This window comes from Quercus suber, unplaced genomic scaffold (genome assembly GCF_002906115.3).
Source record: "Quercus suber isolate HL8 unplaced genomic scaffold, Cork oak 2.0 scaffold_448, whole genome shotgun sequence".
NCBI classification, from domain to species: domain Eukaryota; kingdom Viridiplantae; phylum Streptophyta; class Magnoliopsida; order Fagales; family Fagaceae; genus Quercus; species Quercus suber.
In genome coordinates this window covers 557,033-576,517 of record NW_027069899.1, presented here as the reverse complement: position 1 = coordinate 576,517, position 19,485 = coordinate 557,033, and the positions used below count along the sequence as shown (strand labels likewise).

Below are 19,485 nucleotides of genomic sequence, written 5' to 3'. Positions count from 1 at the left end.
GAAATGAATAAATTAATTAAATAACTCATGAACAAGTTCGAGCTTTCTCGACAAGAAATTGAGTCAAACATGAATATAAAATCTTGTTTGGTGATGAGCTCGAACTTGACTTGTGTTCAAATAAATAAACAAGCTTGAACTTTTAATACTTGACTCGGCTCGACTTGTTTACATCCCTAAAATGCAAGTTTGCTTTTACTAGATTTTTTTAAATTTTTTATTTATAATTTGATAGTTACAATGGGCAAGATAGCATTTGAATCCTATATGTCATAGATACATCAAGAGATGGTAACAAGTTGAGTTACAAGGTTTTCACTAGAGTTCTATTTCGATTTTCTTATGAAACTTTAATTTTTAAGGTAGACTGTATTGTGAATGATATGTTTTGGTTTTGTTGGCAATGGAAAAAACACAATGCAAATGAGCATGATGTTGTAGGTGAAGGTTTTAGGATTTTAGTGTTTGGAATTAATTTTGAACTTTTAGAAAATGAGGTTTCTATTTTTATATTTTAATTTAAAGCTTGACTCTATGAGTGACAGATAAGAAAATGATAATGGGCATATAGCACAGTGAACTTATACGGGTCCGTTTGGATAGCACTTATTGTTGCTGAAAGTTGATAAAAACTGATTGTTGCTGAAACACTGTAGCAAAATAATTTTTAAATGTATAAATAGTGTTGTGGAACCTACTTTTAATATTAAATATTACGTGAATAGTGCATGAACAGTATACGTACAGTAAATTTTGTCCTCCAAAGCCAACAAGTGCGGCAAAAAAAAAAAAAAAAAAAAAAAAACCCTCTTCTCCCCTTAACTAGAGCACAGAAACATCCGTAGGATGTGATGTAGCATGTGACTTGACAAAGATGTCTACAAGCTAATCTTGGAAAATGACAAATAGTGACTTGAGAGAACCTTGAAGCAGATGATGCCAGACAAAGTGACAATCAATCTTTATAAGCTTGGTCCATTCGTAAAAGTCATCATTATAAGTAATAGAAATTGCACTCTAGTTGTCACAGTAAGTTAAGTGGTAGATAAAGTGAAAGCACCAAAATCCTTTAGGATCCAACGCAACCAAAGAAATTAAAATGTGGTATCGATAAGGGCATAATATTCAACTTCAATATTGGAATAGGACACTACAGGCTCTTTATTGCTTCATCAAGAGATCATAAAGGAGCCAAGGAGGAAGCATTATATATTTGTGGGTCGTAAATTAGTGAGGTTTTGTGCCTAGTCAGTATCAAAGTAAGCTCTCAAGACAAGAAAATAGTGCCATTGAGATATTGAAGAATGCGCAAAAAACAACTTAGTAAATTGATTGTGGAGCATACATGAACTAGCTCATAACATAGTGAATTGACTGTGGAGCATACATGAACTGGCTCACATGATGCACGACATAGGAGCATACATCATTCAATCCAATGTTGATTGGTTTGGACACTCAATACCCGTCGTTAACTACTCTGATAGAGTGGTTCTTATTTCAAGTGACCTTGAATCAAGTAGTTTTATGGGTCCATGTTTGACTTGGACAGTCCTAGTCTTAGTGATATCAATTCAACGTGTCTTAAAGCCAATATTTTGTGATTCTTTCTTCTTGTGCTTGCCCCAAATTCCCAACAAGTTTCACTCTCCAATTAAATAACTGCTAAATACTTAGGGTTTCTCCTTGACTAGATAAATGCACCAGCCTAAGATACTAGATTCTTTCTTAAGAAATGACGAAAGAGGCTCATAAGTTGGAAGTCAAAACTTTTATTCTTCGCTAGAAAAGAAACCTTGATACAGTCAACTACCTAATTTATCCCAACCTCATACATGCTTTTCTTGAACAAACTTCGTGAATATTAGCAAACTCCAAAGGGACTTTTTGTAGGGTTCTAATCTAGAGAAGTGCAAAACCACTCTTATCTCTTGGGAAGTATATGACACATTAGACAAGTTCACTTAAAGTTTTCTATTGGTGTGTGTGTTCCAGTCACTAGATATACCTTGATACAGTCAACTACCTAATTTATCCCAACCTCATACATGCTTTTCTTGAACAAACTTCGTGAATATTAGCAAACTCCAAAGGGACTTTTTGTAGGGTTCTAATCTAGAGAAGTGCAAAACCACTCTTATTTCTTGGGAAGTATATGACACATTAGACAAGTTCACTTAAAGTTTTCTATTGGTGTGTGTGTTCCAGACACTAGATATTTATAGTGAATCGTATATTTTTACACCTAAATTTTCTTAGTAATTAAATTAAAATAATAATTTTTATGAGGTAGACCGAGCTGGTAGCTCTCAAGTTGCCAAGTGGCTCTTTCTATGGGTGGCAAGTGGCAACATCCTATCATGACACCTAATTGGGTGTAGGTGGTATTCGCGGTTCTTATGAGACCAAGTGCCCAATATTAGCCTTCTTTTTGTGTGAGTTATAGATGGGATCAACAGCCCACATGACTCCAAGGGCGTGATGCCGCACTAATTCCATACCTACCCCCTCTTGTAAAAATTGTAAGAGTGAAAGGAAGACTAAAAGGAAGAGATATAGGATATAGAGGTAAAAGAGTGAAAATATAGAAATACTTTTATAGAAGTAACGCATTCGCGTTAATTCTCTATTATTGTATTGATTATTCATATTAAATCTATTGTATTAGCAAAGGGAATTTGAGTATTTATCACAAATTATTTTTCTATTATTTACGCAACAATAACTTTCTTAATGCTAAGTTTTTGACTTAAAGGAACTTTTCTCTATTCACATATGACTCATATTGTGAGAGAGATGTTACATGCTTCTAATACGTAAGATATCACCTCCCTATATGGATAGGACAAAGTTTGGCTACTAAATTACTTGTAGGTTTAGGCTATAAACTCACTCAATATCTTTTTATTGGAGATGAATTTTGACAAATCCACCATTGGATTACATGTTCTTCTTATATCCTCCATACTTGCAAAATTTCAAGAAAATTAAAAATCAATAGCTATATTATCAATAAAATTTTTAAATTGCTTTTTTTTTTTGTAATTTAAAATTATGCACAAAATATAAACTTATAGATCATATAATAAATAATATCCGATTAACACAAAATTTGACATGTGTATTAAGAGCATAAAGAATATACAATTCAATAGTTAGATTTTCAAAATATGTTATAATATATATTTTATTGAGTGAGTTTGTAGCCTTAAGTTACAACCAACTTTGTAGCTAAATTTTGTCCATACGGATAAAACTAGACTATTCAAAATTGAACTCAAACCTAAAGGAAAATACTCTACCGAAAATCCGAAATTTTGACCTAGAGTAAAAACGAGTTGACTTGTGACTTGACCAGTTTTTCCTAGTCATGTTGAGTTAACCCGTCTAACTCTTGACTAGAATCATTTTTTAAACATTAAAAAAAAAAAAAAACCATATAAACTAGAAATTCACTCCAAATGCTAAATCATGTAAAGGTAACATGACACCAACCATCCAAAAGTAATGACTACTTTGAATCAAATAGCAACCACCAAAAAATTCTTTCTAGTTTGACCATAGGACAACAAGATTAAGAGAAAATTGAGCTTATAGTATAAATTTTGAGAGCATCAACTAGCTTAGATTGAAACATTTCTACATCCTTTAGCGCGCCAAAAGGCTAAAAACACCCGTCTAAACCCGAAATTCATGCAATAAAACTCATAATATCCTTGCCATTGTCAACTTCATTTCTTGCAAGTGAACTTACATCTCTCTCACTCTCTCCAAGTGAAATAAAGTATGCATATGGGAAGAGAGTCAAAGGAATGTGTCATTGTTGCCTTACGGCCTAGAATGTCATCAGAGTTATGGGAATTTTTTTTTTCTTTTTTTCTTTTTTTTTTAATTTTTCTTTTTCCTAAAATTATTTTTTTAATTTAAGAATTTTTTTTATTTAAAAAAAAAAAAAAACAAAATGACGTTATTTTTGGGCACTTAACTGCAAATCAGTTAACTTTTGTGATAATGATATTATTAGTAAATTCTGAATAGTAAGAATCATTGTTATTGATTCCGTTCCGTTCCGGCCGGAACGGCCGGAATTTTTCGTACCGGTATGCAAACCGGTACCGGAATACTCCACGTTCCACCTCGGGTCAAATTCCGGCCCGTTCCGGGCCATTCCGGTCAATTCCGGCCAATTCCGGCCGAGATGCAAATTCCGGCCGGTACCGGATTTGGCCTATTATTAAAAAAAAAAAAAAAGAAAAAAAAAAGAGTAAAGGTCCAATGGGTGATGGTAGTTCTTGGGAGTTCTTTTGATGATGAATTTGATCCTTCTCTCATGGATGATGATGAAAAGGATGAGTAAATCTTGTATTTTTTGATATTTAGTTATTGTCTTGTAAATCTTTTTATTGTGTGATGTTAAATTGATGTTATATTGATGTTTAAGACTTAAGAGTTAAGACTAAATGATTTGTATTATTTGATATTTAGTTATTTATTTATTAGAATTGACAATTTTATGTTCAACAAGAATATATATAAATTATTTTTTAAGAATCCCGAGACACCCTGAAACGGTACACCGAAATTGGCCGGTACCGAAATATTCCATTCCACTGGACAAACCGAAACGGGGTCCGAAACGGTATTAATAACAATGAAAAAGAGTAAAGGTCCAATGGGTGATGGTAGTTCTTGGGAGTTCTTTTGATGATGAATTTGATCCTTCTCTCATGGATGATGATGAAAAGGATGAGTAAATCTTGTATTTTTTGATATTTAGTTATTGTCTTGTAAATCTTTTTATTGTGTGATGTTAAATTGATGTTATATTGATGTTTAAGACTTAAGAGTTAAGACTAAATGATTTGTATTATTTGATATTTAGTTATTTATTTATTAGAATTGACAATTTTATGTTCAACAAGAATATATATAAATTATTTTTTAAGAATCCCGAGACACCCTGAAACGGTACACCGAAATTGGCCGGTACCGAAATATTCCATTCCACTGGACAAACCGAAACGGGGTCCGAAACGGTATTAATAACAATGGTAAGAATCACGCATCATTTAACCCCTTTTTTTTTTTTTTTTAGTTTTTAGTCTTTTGTTATTTTTTACATTTTAATTTTTATTTATTTATTTATTTATTTTTGCATGTGAAAGATGGAAGATTACGAATTGACCTGTTACACCATTTAATTTGATCGACGTGACCCACTCGCAGCCCGTTTATAATGACATATTTTTTACTTAAACCCAATTAATCTGACCGTTTGCCAGGTCATAACCCAATGAGCCGAAACTATGAGCTGTTCTTACGTTTGGAGAGGTTTGATAAAAGATAAAAGGTAAAAGGCAACAAACCCCTCCACTTGGGCTCACAGAAAATAATCCAAATGGTTTTATTACTTAAGTTTGGGATGATAAAGGAACAAGGTTTAGCCCATTAAGATGCTAAACTATATAATCCACTGGGATGTGGGATTTGAATAATTTGATTTCTCTTGTAGCTGTGTTTGGTTCCCGTAAAATATTTTTTGGAAAATAGCTTATTTTTTGAAAATGTTATTTTCGGGAAAGGAAAATATTTTCAAGTGTTTGGTTGCATTATAAAAATTGTTGTAAAAAATATTTTCATGTGTTTGGTTCTATTCTGAAAATGCTATTTTCCTACAATTTTTTCATATTTTCTCAGCTATTTTCTCAGCATCCAAATAAATTTTATTACAAAAAATTTCAAAATCACAACCAATTCAACAACAAATTCCGGCAGCAAATTCCGGCAATCAAAAGCCACAACCACCAAAACATTACCACCACAACCACCAAAACATTACCACCACACCACCACAACAACAACAAAAATCAAACTTAAAAAAACAAAACTGAGAGATCGAGGAAGAGAGAGTGATCAACCGGCGAGATTGAGCGAAGGCGATCGACGAGATCGAGGAAAAGAGAGCGAGGAAGAGAGAGCGAGCTCGAGAGGGCGATGAGATCGTGGGTTCGTGTCGATGGGTTTGAGTCTGGGTCGAAGGTCGAAGGCTCTAGGTTCGTGGGTCGAAGGTTGCCGGCGGTTGCTCATGCGTTTGCTCCGGGCTTGGAGCGGCAATTCGAGCTCGCGGCTCGTGCTCTCTCTCTCTCTCTCTCTCTCTCTCTTAGTGTTTTCCAAAAAATGATATTTGAAGGGAAAATAAAAAGGGAAAAGAATTTCACCATTGACTCACAGTCAACTGATAAGAATTTCCAAAAAATTTATTTTTTATGTGCAACCAAACACCCACAGTTACAGAAAAGCATTTCCGGAAGTAGTTTTCACCCAAAACAAACACAGCCTGTATGTCTTAAGTTTGACATTCCCCCTTACTTTGAAGGTTGCCTTTACCATTTTAGTTCAATGGAATTCTCAATATTAAAGTTCAATTGCTTGAGTCTTACCTTTAATGTCCAACTTTCCACTAAGTTCGCTTACCCGTGGTTAAATATCAACTCCTTCATTGTGTCCTTTTAAAAAAAAGAACTCCACTAGGTCAAAAGCCTCAAAATCTTCGAGCTAAATTTAGAGGACCCAACCACTCCTCACGCCTACTATCCATAAACCTCTGGTTTTATCCTCACTCTTAAATGTCCCCCCACAAAATAATTGTTCTCTAAACCCGTGGTGACCACCCCCCCCCCCCAACCACCCCTTTTTTTTTCATTGGTGAACTGGAGATTAAATTAAAGAAATTAAGATGTAGAAAGTCTAAGGTAAAAAATAATTGTTCTCTAAACCCGTGGTGACCACCCCCCCCCCCCAACCACCCCTTTTTTTTTCATTGGTGAACTGGAGATTAAATTAAAGAAATTAAGATGTAGAAAGTCTAAGGTAAGCAACACTCCAAGCTCCAGGTAAGCAACACTCCAAGCTCCGCTAAAAGCTAATACAAAATAAAGGAAGAGGGATGGAGATGAGGATGCAAAACAAATTCAACAGGGGAGTAAAATGGCCTTTTGCAATTCTCACTATGAATCTATAACGCATGTGCTCAAAGGGTGCCATAGGTTTATAATTTTTTTTTTTAATCAACTTGGAATCCCAGGGCCATGCATTGACTCAGGGCTGGCTCAATGAATTTGGGGGCCCTAGGCGAAAGCTTTAAACGAGGCCTTTTATTATATTTAATTATAAATTCATATATTTTTTTCAATTAAAATTTATTTTTCTTGCTTTTTGAGGGGCAAAATTAATAATTAAATTTTTGCATTCAAGTTTTCCTAACATTTCTTTTTCAATTGATAATATAGCTAATCCACTTAATCTTTCTTGTGACATAGTTGATCTTAAACTAGTTCTCTTTTTTTCTTTTTTTTTTTAGTTTTTCATATCCAGATAGATATTTTTTCTAGTAGACATTTGTAATTAAAAAATATTTATGAATAAATGAAACACAATTTATAATAATAAAAAAAATTACAATTTAACTAGAATAATATAAATTTAATGTATAAAACAATAGAACCTGTTTTATCAAAAGCACAATTGCAGCTTTACTTAATATGGTCACTTTACACTTTAAACCTACACAAAAAAAAAAATTAAAATTAATATTAATACAAAGTAAATTATTCTAAATTTATAATTTTGTTATTAGTACTCTCTTTTTTTGTGTGTAGCAATAAACCTTTTTTTTTAGTATAATGTGTAGGACTCAACTTGATTGGATCCACTAACACTAAGACCAGCCCACTAGCACAATGTGTAAGACTCAACTTGATCCACTAAGACTAAGACTAGCACACTATACCTTTAAATATGATTTCTTAAAAAAAAAAACAAAACAAAACGTGTAATACTAGAACTTCTTAGAATCAATACTTTAACTCTTTTCTCTTTAAGTGGGTCTATTAACTATTCAGACTATTCAAAAGGCTTCTAGAGAAATCTAAAGGAATCTAAAGAAATCTAAATTTAAGAGAACAAACAAAAAAAAGTTAAGAGTACAACAACCAAACTAAAGTTCAACAAAAAAAAAAAAAAAAAACTCAGACACCCAGCAGCAAACATGAAGAAGACGAAAGAGACAAAGGAAGAGAAAACAAAAAACAAACCTTCAGTGAACACACAAAGTCTATTGCCAATACCAGTTGATGAGTAAGCCAACTATTGAGTGAAAAAAAAAAAAAAAAAAAAAAAACTCAGACACCCAGCAGCAAACATGAAGAAGACGAAAGAGACAAAGGAAGAGAAAACAAAAAACAAACCTTCAGTGAACACACAAAGTCTATTGCCAATACCAGTTGATGAGTAAGCCAACTATTGAGTGTTTTTTTTTAGAATCAAGATAGAGAGAGTCAAAGAGTGAGTGTTTTTTTTTCTTCTTTCTTTTCTTATTTGTCTATTCTTTCTGTCTTTTGTAATCTTTTCTTCTGCAAGCTAAACATTTTTGCCCGTTTGTAATCTTTTCTTCTGCAAGCTAAAGATTTGGTGATGGTCTGATGGGATTAGCCTTCATGTCACATTGTCACTTCAGCTTTTTTCTCTGTGAGAAACGAGCCTCTATGAAAAACAGGCATTCATGGCCTGATGGGATTTGGTGATGGTCGTTTGAAATCTTCTTCTTTTTCTTTTTTTTTCTTCTTTTTTTTTTGGTGAGAAATGGGCCTTCATGGCCTGATAGGATTTGGTGATAGCTGTTTGTAATTTTTTTTTTCTTAGATAAAAAAGTAATATTATATAATATATTATTACTATTTTGGGACCTCTTATAAGTGGGGCCTTAGGCGGTGGCCTAAATAGCCTATAGGCTATAGCTTCAGCCGGCCCTTATTGTGTCCTTTGCAAAATATGCTAAAAATATAGATGAGTAATCTCAGCATAAGAGGGAAATGTTGGATAATAGGTGGTGGGGCCTATTAGAAATTTATTGGGCCATGGGTTAGCGGTTAGCTCATGCCATTGGTCGCACTACCAGCATGGCAGCAGAGCTGTAGGTTTTGATGTGATAGACTCGAACTAGCCAAGGACAGGTATCAACAACAACTTGATTCTAACGTTGCGATACAATTGTTAAAAGTATTAGGTAGGTTCAGGTTAGAATCTTAATCTAAACAGATTATTATTGATGATTGCAAGTCATTTATTATTATGGAAGCGCTCTAGAGGATATGAGATCAAGCGTTGCTCCAATGAAGCTCCTAGCTGCACAAACAAACTACTAATTATTATTACTTATTAGTGAAGTTCAGTAGTATAGATCATGATATCCTTTTTTCTTCTCTTTTTTTGTTTTCCTGCTCTTCCTATGAATGTAACTAAATTTGCTCAATGCAGAAACTGCATGTTGGGCATTCTTTATAAGAGCCAGGCAGTTTCAGCAAGATCTTTTTCCTACCCGAGCACAGGTAAAAGAAATTCTGTTGCCACCCACTTGGTGGAAGACTCTTGCGGGCCCAAAAGTTTATGTGGATGCAGGGCCTAAGTGAAAAGGATGTAAACCATAGTACAGATTTCAATTCCCAAAGCTTCCAAACATAATTCTCCCCTTTGTAAAACATTGTGAACAAGTGAACACCAAGAGGATTTTGTTCAAAGATCATGGCATCAAGTTGCAAATTAGGTATTAAAAAAAAAAAATACAGTTTTCATCTCTTAATTATGTGTTAGGTATCAATTTAATCATTGAAATTAAAAAATACCTCAAAGTAATTTTATGAATTTACGTCACATATTGGTCTCCAAGAAGTAAGAATAACATATGAAAACACATGGCAAACACATTAAAGTTCACAATATTTTCTATTTAGTTTGGTATTTTTGAAATATTAAATTAATGGGTTTCTATAGGTTCCAATTAGCTCAACTGTTAAAGTCTCATGTCGTATCTATAAAAAAAATTTGTGTCCGTTTAGGAATTGCTTATCTATATATCTAATAATAAGTAAAGCTGAAAAAAAATCTAATTAGATTTCAAATTAGAATTAAATTAGAGTCTAATTTTATGCCACGTGTCTCATCTAATCTAAGTTTTTAAATATTTGTGCCAAGTAAGTTAATTCAATATAAAAATTAGATTTCAATTAGAGTTTAATTTTGTGTCATGTGTCCTATCTAATCTAAATTTTTAAATTTTTGTGTCAAATGAGTTAATTTAGTGTAAAAAACGAGCAATCCAATATAAGTAAACTAAAAATATATATAATTTTTGAATGATTTTATATTAATGAGCCTTTTTTTGTATAACTAAAAACAATTTAAGTTTATATGTCATATATATATATATACACACACACATCTATATCTATATATCTATATATCTAATAATAGGTGAAGCAGAGAGAATCTCAAATTGCAATTCCAATTAGAGTTCTAATTTTGTACCAAGTGTCTAGATTTATCCTTCTAATTGTTCAAATTCAAATCAAAAATTGGAGTCCAATTTCACCTCCCCTTCTAGAAATCTGTGTTCTACATTTAAATGTTGTGCTCTTTTTTCTTTTTCTTTTTGGCTAAATAAAACCTTTTGCTCTTCTTTATATATCATTGTATCAATTAAGTTTTCTTAATTTTGCTGCTAAATGTGAAAACCAAAAAGATTACATTGAGCTTGGCTTGGGTACAATGCATCCAGCCAAAGAGATTACAATAAGAACTTGGCTTGGGTACAATGCATCCAGCCATTAAGATGGTAACACATGACTATTTTTATAGGGATGAAATGCACTGAGTTTGCTATTCATTAAAAAAAAAAAAAAAAAAAAAAAAAGATAGATGTAGAGAGAGGGTCCATAAGGTAGAGAGAGAGAGAGAGAGAGAGAGAGAGAGAGAGAGAGAACTAGGATATGCACGTAATGAAGTAGAGGCTACGTACGTATTATTTTAGACATGATACTAATTGCCATACCCCTTACTAATCAATGGAAAGTAAAGCGCTTCTATTTATTGTTCAGTTTGTATGAATATTAATCTTAGGTTTTCATAGTTTCCAATGAATATAGTTGAAGTTTTAACTTACACACATGACCCTGCCACCCCATCTAGCATACACAGTTATGCTCACATAAACTTGAAGAGCTGAAGTGCTTGGGTCCTCTAGCGAAGGTTAAATTTTTATTCTAGGTCTTCTTTTCGGCCTCTTCTAGTAAATCTTTCTCTCTCTTGTGTTTCAAATTTTAATGTGAGCATTTATAATGATTTTGAGAATACATGGGTTCAAAGTTATGTTGAAGGATTTGGAATTGTTGGTGGAAGTCTATCAACGAAACTGTACATCAAATTGAAACCTTATTTTGTTTAATAAAAATTTTGCAAACCTTTGAGCACGCTATTAGCTTATGGTTGTTCTGTTTAATGGTTACACGTTTGAAGATTTTCTTTAATTTAATAGAATTTGTCTTTTAAATATGATAAGATACAAGACATTAAAGGCAATGGAATGACCAATATAAGCCCAAAAAGACTATAGATCCTCGGAAAACAACTCCATCGTCAATATTGGAGCCCATACATAGCCAAAAACCATCATCAACTGCTCCATACTTTATTATAAATTTGTATTTTATGTATGTTTTCCTCTCATTTTTTGTGGGTTTAAATTGAGTTTATGAAATTTACATGGCCAAAAACCATCATCAACTGCTCCATACTTTATTATAAATTTGTATTTTATGTATGTTTTCCTCTCATTTTTTGTGGGTTTAAATTGAGTTTATGAAATTTACTTTTTTATATTAGAGTATTGTTACTGGAGCTTTGTCTCCTTTTTATTATTTTCCAAGGAAGCATTTCAAGATATTTTCTGCCATTACAATTGACTTTCTCTACGTATGTGTCTTTTGATAAAATTATGTTTGGATATCTTCATCTAGACCCACTATAATTAGGGGATTTAAATGGAGGAACAAAAACATCTGGATCTCTTTTGAGCCCTTCTGCCAAAGCCAAGAACAACAACAACACCGATCTCTTCACCTCCTTGATCTCAGACATCAAATCCTACTCTGGCAACGACCCTCTTCTCCCATGGCTCCGGTATGCCTCTCTCTTTCTTTGTAGGTAGCTCTTTTAATGGTTTTAAAAAGTAAGATTGTTTGGCATTTTGTATATACAAAGGGATCAGAAAGATGAAGGATTCGCTTCCTTCACAAGTATTGAACGAGAAGCTGCCACGGTTTTTGCAGAAGTGCGCGCAAACCTTTGATTTCGATCGCCGTTACAAAAACGACTTACGGTACCTCCACGTTTGGTTACAGTTGGTATTTTACTAATCCATCGCTTTTTCTTTTTTCTTTTTTTGTTTTCTTCTTGATGATTTCGATTCTGGGTCGTTGGGTTTCTTAGAAATTGTTTGGTTCCTGTGGAAATGAAGGGGAAAGATGTGAAAATCAAATTTGGATGCTCTTTAGATTTTTTTTGGTTATCTAAATGTTGTGAATTAATTCATTTATTTTAGTGCATAGATGGGTTTTTGTGGATGGTCTGAGAGCACTTTTTTTTTTTTTTTTTTACATTTTCTTATTGTTGATTTTGATGCTGGGTTATTTGGTTTTTGTTCAATTTCATAGCCTTTGTTTGGTTCCTGAGAGAAAATGAAGAAAAAGTTATGAACATCAAATTTGGAGTTTTAGTAAACAGAAGGGTTGTTTTGGGCTAAGTTCACTAGCTTTTTATTGTTATTATGATTCTCTTTTGATTTATGACATATCATCTTCATAGAAGCGAGGGAGTTGATAGGAGTTAATCGTGAATTGAAAAATGCCAATTTCATTGTCTGCATCATAATTCATAAGTAATTATTTATTTATTTATTTTGTGAGTAGATGGAGTTTGCAGATGATCCAAGAGTGATTTTCATTATCTTATGGATGATTTTGATAATGGGTCATTCATTTTTTGTTCAATTTCATAGCCCATTCCCTCTTTTTCAATGAATGCTATGAAATTTGAATCGCATCTCTCAAGATCAATGATGAATGCTTTCAGCTGTGACTATTCTTATTTAATATTTTCTGGTTATTTGTATTTTTTTATTTCAAGTATTTTGGATTTATATCTGTCAATTCCTTTCTCTATAAAGATGAGGTGGGTTCTTTCTAAAATCCTTGACAGCTCTTTCTCTCGCTGTCAATGGCAGACAAGAAATTAGGGTTCTTCACTATAAAAGAAGAGGATTATGGAGGCATAAAGAGAAGGGAGGCACGCTCTACAGAAAGAAGGAGCACCAAAGGGTAAGACCTTTCTTTTATTCTGCACTTTTATTTAGTTGCTTTTCTGAAATTTAATAATTTGTTAAGATAGAGAGAGGCTGGAACCATTACCAGTGAGTTTTTATCTTTGATTTAAGTTTGTTTATTAATTGTGATTAGGTTTTGATGTTCACAACCAACCCAATATCAGATCGCTGGAATTGCTACAGGTAAAATCGTTTATGTTAATTTTGTGCATTTAATAGAATTTAGGTTTTGCTATTTTGGTTGGTTGGTTTTGATTTAAGAAATTGGTTTAGATTTTGTATAGTCAAAACCTAATATAGATTCCTTTCAATATATAACCCTCTATATATTCCCATCAGTGGCCATAGAAGAGTGACCACTCTCTAACAAACTGATTTTATTTTGGTTTATTTGGAAATATCTCATGTCTCATTCTTTTAATGTGCTATGGCTTATAAGAGAAAAGCCAATTATGAGGAGAAGTTTGTTGATTCTATGTAGAAGAAAGCTAAGGTAACAATTCCTTGCTGATTGTTCTCTGCATAATCTATCATCTAATTGGTTATCAATCATAGAGTTCAAATACTTTTCTAGGTTTTGTTTTATAGTTCTCAAGTTTCCTTTTTTTGTGGCAGGGGGGGAAAAGGTTGAATTTGCATCAAAGAGATTCTTGGTATTCTTTCGTGGACTTACAGATTGATTAATTTTGATAGCAACTAGATTCCAAGATCCTTCAAAGGCAATGATTTTTTAAGATATAATATTTGGTTCCGGTAAATTAGCCTGTTTTCTATTGAAACTAATAGAATTTGTATTGCTCTATTTATTTATTTGGTTGGTTGAGAAATTCTGTTGATGGGTTTTGTTGGTGAGAATTTTTACGCTGAATCTAAAATTTAATACTAAATATTAAATTTGAAGTTTGCTTCTTACTTTTTTTTTTCTTGTCCTAATTTCTCTGTCTCATTGACAGGCTTCAAGCGTAGGAATGGTGCACACAATCTTTTGTTAATAACTGTGCAAGTTTGTATTAATTTCATGTGATTTTTTATTTTTTATTATTTTTATGATAGTTAGATATCTATTTGCTTTATTTCAGATTACGTTTGATATCTATTTGTTTATTAATGATATCAGATCTAACCCTCACTTAAACAAAACATAAGGTATCACATTCACAAAACTTAACGTAAGGTATCCTATGCTTTCTTGCTTTCTGAGAAAATTTCATTTCCATTCCATGTGTTTGTCTCAAGTTTTTGTTTTGTGTGTCTTTGGGTTAATAAGGCAACAAAACTAAAGTTTTTAAGGCTGTCTAAGATTGTCAACAACATCACATAATGGTAGTTTAAATTCTTCTTTCATTGCTGATTTTCTTCATTTGCTTTGATTTGTAAATAAGGACTGTGTTTTTGGAGAAGTGAATAATGACTCTAAGTTCGTTACATTTCATACTGATTGTACTGTCGACTGCCTGAATGGAAGTATGTAAGTAAGATTTCCCTAATTTAAATGCCATTGTGATTTTTTTTGTTTTTTGTGATGCACTTGAAGCATAGAGTTTCTTTATTCAAAAATTGATAGTTGATACTAGGTTAATATTTCTTCTTATTATACTCTATGGGTTTTGTTTTCCCTTTACTACACAAACACAAACAAAATTCCAATATGTTATTTATTTATGTAGTTATCCCAGATTTTTTAAAATTTGGGTTGCCAAACATTGGTGTATATGATTTAGACTCAAACTTTAAATAACTACCATTTGTTGTGATAAGATTGTATTGAAATTATGCACCATAAATGTGTATTATCCATACTTCTAAGAGGATTGGCTCTGTTCCTTCTGTGCCTACTTAGATAAAGTGGATGTGGTTTTGTAAGGTGCCACTAGGTGCCATCATCAGAGGTTCATTTGAGACCAATTGTGAGAATTTGTGGTATACGAAAATTTGAAAATAATTATATTGAAAGTTAAACACAAATCTATCTTTTAGATTTATTGGTTGAAGAGCAATTTCTTCAGAATTGGTTGGCACTGATAAGCAAGAGTTCAATGTAGATGTTGGTCATTTTGGAGTAGGAATTTGTCATGATATATGCTTCTCTGAAGTTGCTACATTCCTGTCAAGGTAAGCAAAATACTAACATTTTGAATGGTTGTAGAGATTATAAACAAAAGAGACATGCCAAATCTGCCTTCAATTAAAATGTCAGGTTTTTAGGAGTTATCTTGCAACTATACAAAGTATTTTCAACCTTTCATTAGGTTATCCCACTTGGAAGACCATTTTTTAGTCATTATTACATGTGTTTTGTGAAATTTCATTAGACATGTGATATGTAATATTTAGTCTCGATTCCCACTTTATCACATTGGATTCTTGCTTATCACGAGTGTAGACTATGTTGGTAAGGTATTGCTTGCTTTGCTAAGCTAAGTTCATTTTTTGGAGTTCATGTAATTGTATTTTTTTTTAAACTTCATTAGTCACAATTTTGCATTGTGTGCTATCCGAACGTTTGAGTTAAATAGTCAATATTATCTTGGTTTGAGAAAACCCAAAACCTAATCGGGGTGGCCAAGAGCTTCCTTAGTCTCTATATTATTAGGTGCACCAAGAGCTTTCATGTCCTTTTATTTCTATTTTTGTAGGGATCACTATTTTCATTCTTTAGATTGTATTATGAACTTTCATTATTGTTTTAATCATTTTCAAGTGTGGATTTTGAGATTAAGTTGCTCACAATTGGTGGGAGAAGATTGAAGCTTACAATTTGGGACACAGGCAACTGCTGGAATTATTTTGAATTATAGTTTCATTTTAATCTTTGATTAATGATGCTTTTGGAAGTGATAGTTTATGCTAACATGTAATCTTTCTCTTCTTTCAAGTTAGTCATTGCTTTTGGTGCATAAATAGATTGTAGAGCTATTAACAATTGATTAAAGATATGTATATATGATTTTTAGTTAAGTGAACTTTTGGATTTTAATAGAAACATTTAATCTTCAGATATTGAAAAAGCAAGAAGGTAAAATGTTCTATAAAATTTAATTTTGTGAAACTGATCAATGGCAACTTGAAGTGTTAAAAGAGACAACAATATTGACTTCGGCTTGAAACGTACTCAAAATAAACTCAAGGACAGCGTATTAGACATGTCTATAGGGGAAAAGTGCTATCTGATGGCATCTCCACTAAAAACTGTGAATTGCAACACTTCTGATTCCAATACGCTATTCATGTCCAATTTTATTAGAAACTTTTGAAGAAAGTTCCGTTAATGTCCCTTTATATATTTTAAATAATAAAATGCAACATTCTCTTTTTTCTTCACTGTAGCATCACTTAAATAACAAAATGCAATATTCTCCTTTTTTATTCATTGTTTTATCTAATGCTATCCTATGTATGATAAACCAAAAAAAAAAAACCAATAGCATTACTTAAATAATAAAATGCAATATATATTTTTCATTGTTTGATATAATTCTATCATCCGTGTGATAAACCCAACAAAACAAAAACAAAAAAAATTGGCCAATAGCATCACAATTAACCAGTCCCGTGCGATAGCACGGGGTTATATACTAGAATATATTAATAGCCAAAGCTAAAAGAAAATACAATTAAATTATAAACTAAAGTCTAATTTTGCGCCACATGTCTCATCTAATTTTTAAATTTGTCTTTCAATTGAATTATTAGGTGCAAAAATTAAAGAGTCTAAATTCATTTAGATTCTAAATTGAATTTTAATTAGAGTTCAATTTTGCGCATGTGTTCCATCTAATTTTTTAATTTTTGTAACAAGTAAATTATTGAACGCAAAAATAGAGGAGTTTAGATCTAATTAGATTCTAAATTATATATATGTAATTGTGATTGTTTTTAAATGTATCTATGCATATGCATGAAGTTGCGCACTAGTTTTCATAATGCGAGCCAAAAAGTTAAAAGCTAACTTATTTTTTAAAAACTAAAAGTTAAATAATTTGAAACAAAGTTGAGACAAAAAGTAATATAAAACGTGTAAATAATATATAATTTAAGTAAAAAGAATTAACTTTTAGACGGTTGTCGAACACATACCGGCATATTATTTTATGAGATTAGAATGTAACTTAATATGCTGTGTTGGCAACTTAGCATTATAAAAGCGCGTACAAGATAGGTTTGCCACATTAGTTATTGTTAATTTGTCATTGACATGTTGATAACTAGGGAGAGCAAAGGGTGTTTTTGAAACTTAAAAGATCTACATTGGAATATGGATTTTTTTTTTTTTTTTTTTTGAGAAGAAGAACTATGGATAGTTGATAGTTAAAAAACGTAATTAAAATATGACACAAGTTTCAGTAATTAAAAATCTTATTTTGACCTTGCAAAATATTTGGCCTTTTTTTTTTTTTTTTAAACTTACCTTACAAATTATTAGGTGATCTTTTTTGAGTTGAATAAGGGTAATTTTTATTATTAATAAAAGGATTCCCATATTTCATATTCAATTTTTGGCGTACTAAAATATCTTCATACAAATTTTGAAATAACATACTCTTTAGTTTTTTTTTTTTTTTTACAAAAAAGCAAAAAAAGTTAAAACAGTAATACTATTTTACGTACAAAAGGGGGGAAAAAAACCATTATTTTCATCACCCATTTGTATTCAAATGTCTTATTCCTATTTGTATTTGTTATCTATTTGAATTCAAATACTTCAATTATTTTATAATAAAAAAAATACAAAATTAATTCTTACAAAAAAAAAAAAAAAAAAAAAACCTACATCACGTAAAAATTCTTTAAAACATTTTAAAATTTTTGTTATCTAAATTCTATACAATTATCACAAATCTCCATCCATCCACATTGACGTATATCATCTTTCTTTTGTTCAAATCTCAAATTTATTTTTATTTATCACAATTCTTATCCCATATTTCCAATCAATAAATTCAAATGTCCCATTGAATTTTAACTTATTACAGTTTTCTATCTCATTTTTAAACATTATTCTTCGTTACCTTACCTCCTTAAAAAAAAAAAAATGCTTATTCATATACCACGTTTAAGCATTATAACACTAAACCAGAAAAATAAATACTAGTAAATAAAAAAGAGCATTATTACACGCGCAAAGCGCGTGTGATGAGACTAATGTATCCATAACATTATTATTTATACTACTAATAGTAAAATTCCCTATTTGAATTCATTATTTTGTGTACCAAAATGCCCTCAAATTCATATTGTGGGGACAATTTTTGCTTCAGGGCCAAGGGTTAGACCAGTTAAAGTCTTAGGCAATTTTTGCTTGTCCCACATTGGAAAGAATACCTCCCTCTTTGCATCTTATAAGGGATGAGTCAATGGTTGAAGAGTACCACTAATTTGGTATGAGCCAATGGTTGAAGAGTAACCAAACTAGTGGTACTCTTCAATTGGCTCATCCCTTATAAGATGTAAAGAGAGAGATATTCTTTCCAATGTGGGACAAGCAAAAATTGCCTAGGGCTCCAACCGGTCTAGCCCTTGGCCTTGAAGCAAAAATTGTCCCCATGCATATGTTTAGAAAGTTTAAATAACAATGTTAGATACATAAAAATACTAATTTAAATACTCCTAAATTTTAGATACTTATCAATATCCCTTAAAATTAGACACTTCCATCTTTCTTTATCCGTTTTGAACATTAAGTCAGTTACTAAAATCAAACATAAATAAATGCCTCTCTTCTCGTGTTTAATCTTTTTATTTTTAAATCTCATTATTTTTTCTCTCAAGAGGAAGGAGTAGCCCTTTCCTAAATGCTTTTTTTAAAAAAAAAAAAATCATTTTCTTGCTCATATGATTTTGATTGTTCTATATGATTTTAGTTGCTTCTTTCTCTTTTATTTTTTCTGGAAATTTTTTATACTAAAAAAAAAAAAAAAAAAAATTTCTCTTTTATTTTTTCTGGAAATTTTTTATACAAAAAAAAAAAAAAAAAAAAACCTCATCACACACACGAAACATGTGGGGAGGCTAGTATTTAATATTGTCATATCATTAATAAATAACCAGTTTGTACTTAAAAAAAACAAGACAAACCTAGTACAAGTCCAGATTTGGCCACTTAATACACAAAATTGCACCAAACTTAGAAAAAAAAAAGGGACGACTAGAAGCTCATGAAATGTCCAAATCATGAAAACCATCCATCCACTGTTAGGATATTTTAGGATGAAGTTCTGCTATAACTTGGTTATAGCGAAATGCTATAACTTTATTTAATATATATTTTTTCG

General features: G+C 31.6%; 1 long non-coding RNA gene across 2 annotated transcripts; it reads left to right on the top strand.

The window, feature by feature from the left end:
* The first annotated feature begins 11,823 nt into the window (after positions 1-11,823).
* LOC136062745 (uncharacterized) lies at positions 11,824-16,164 on the top strand. Of its 2 annotated transcripts, XR_010624455.1 has the most exons (4): positions 11,824-12,012; positions 12,094-12,236; positions 13,115-13,208; positions 13,347-16,164. It is a non-coding gene; the product is annotated as an uncharacterized LOC136062745 (long non-coding RNA). The 2 variants fall into 2 exon arrangements; XR_010624454.1 differs by having other exon boundaries at positions 12,094-13,208.
* Positions 16,165-19,485: the final 3,321 nt, after the last annotated feature.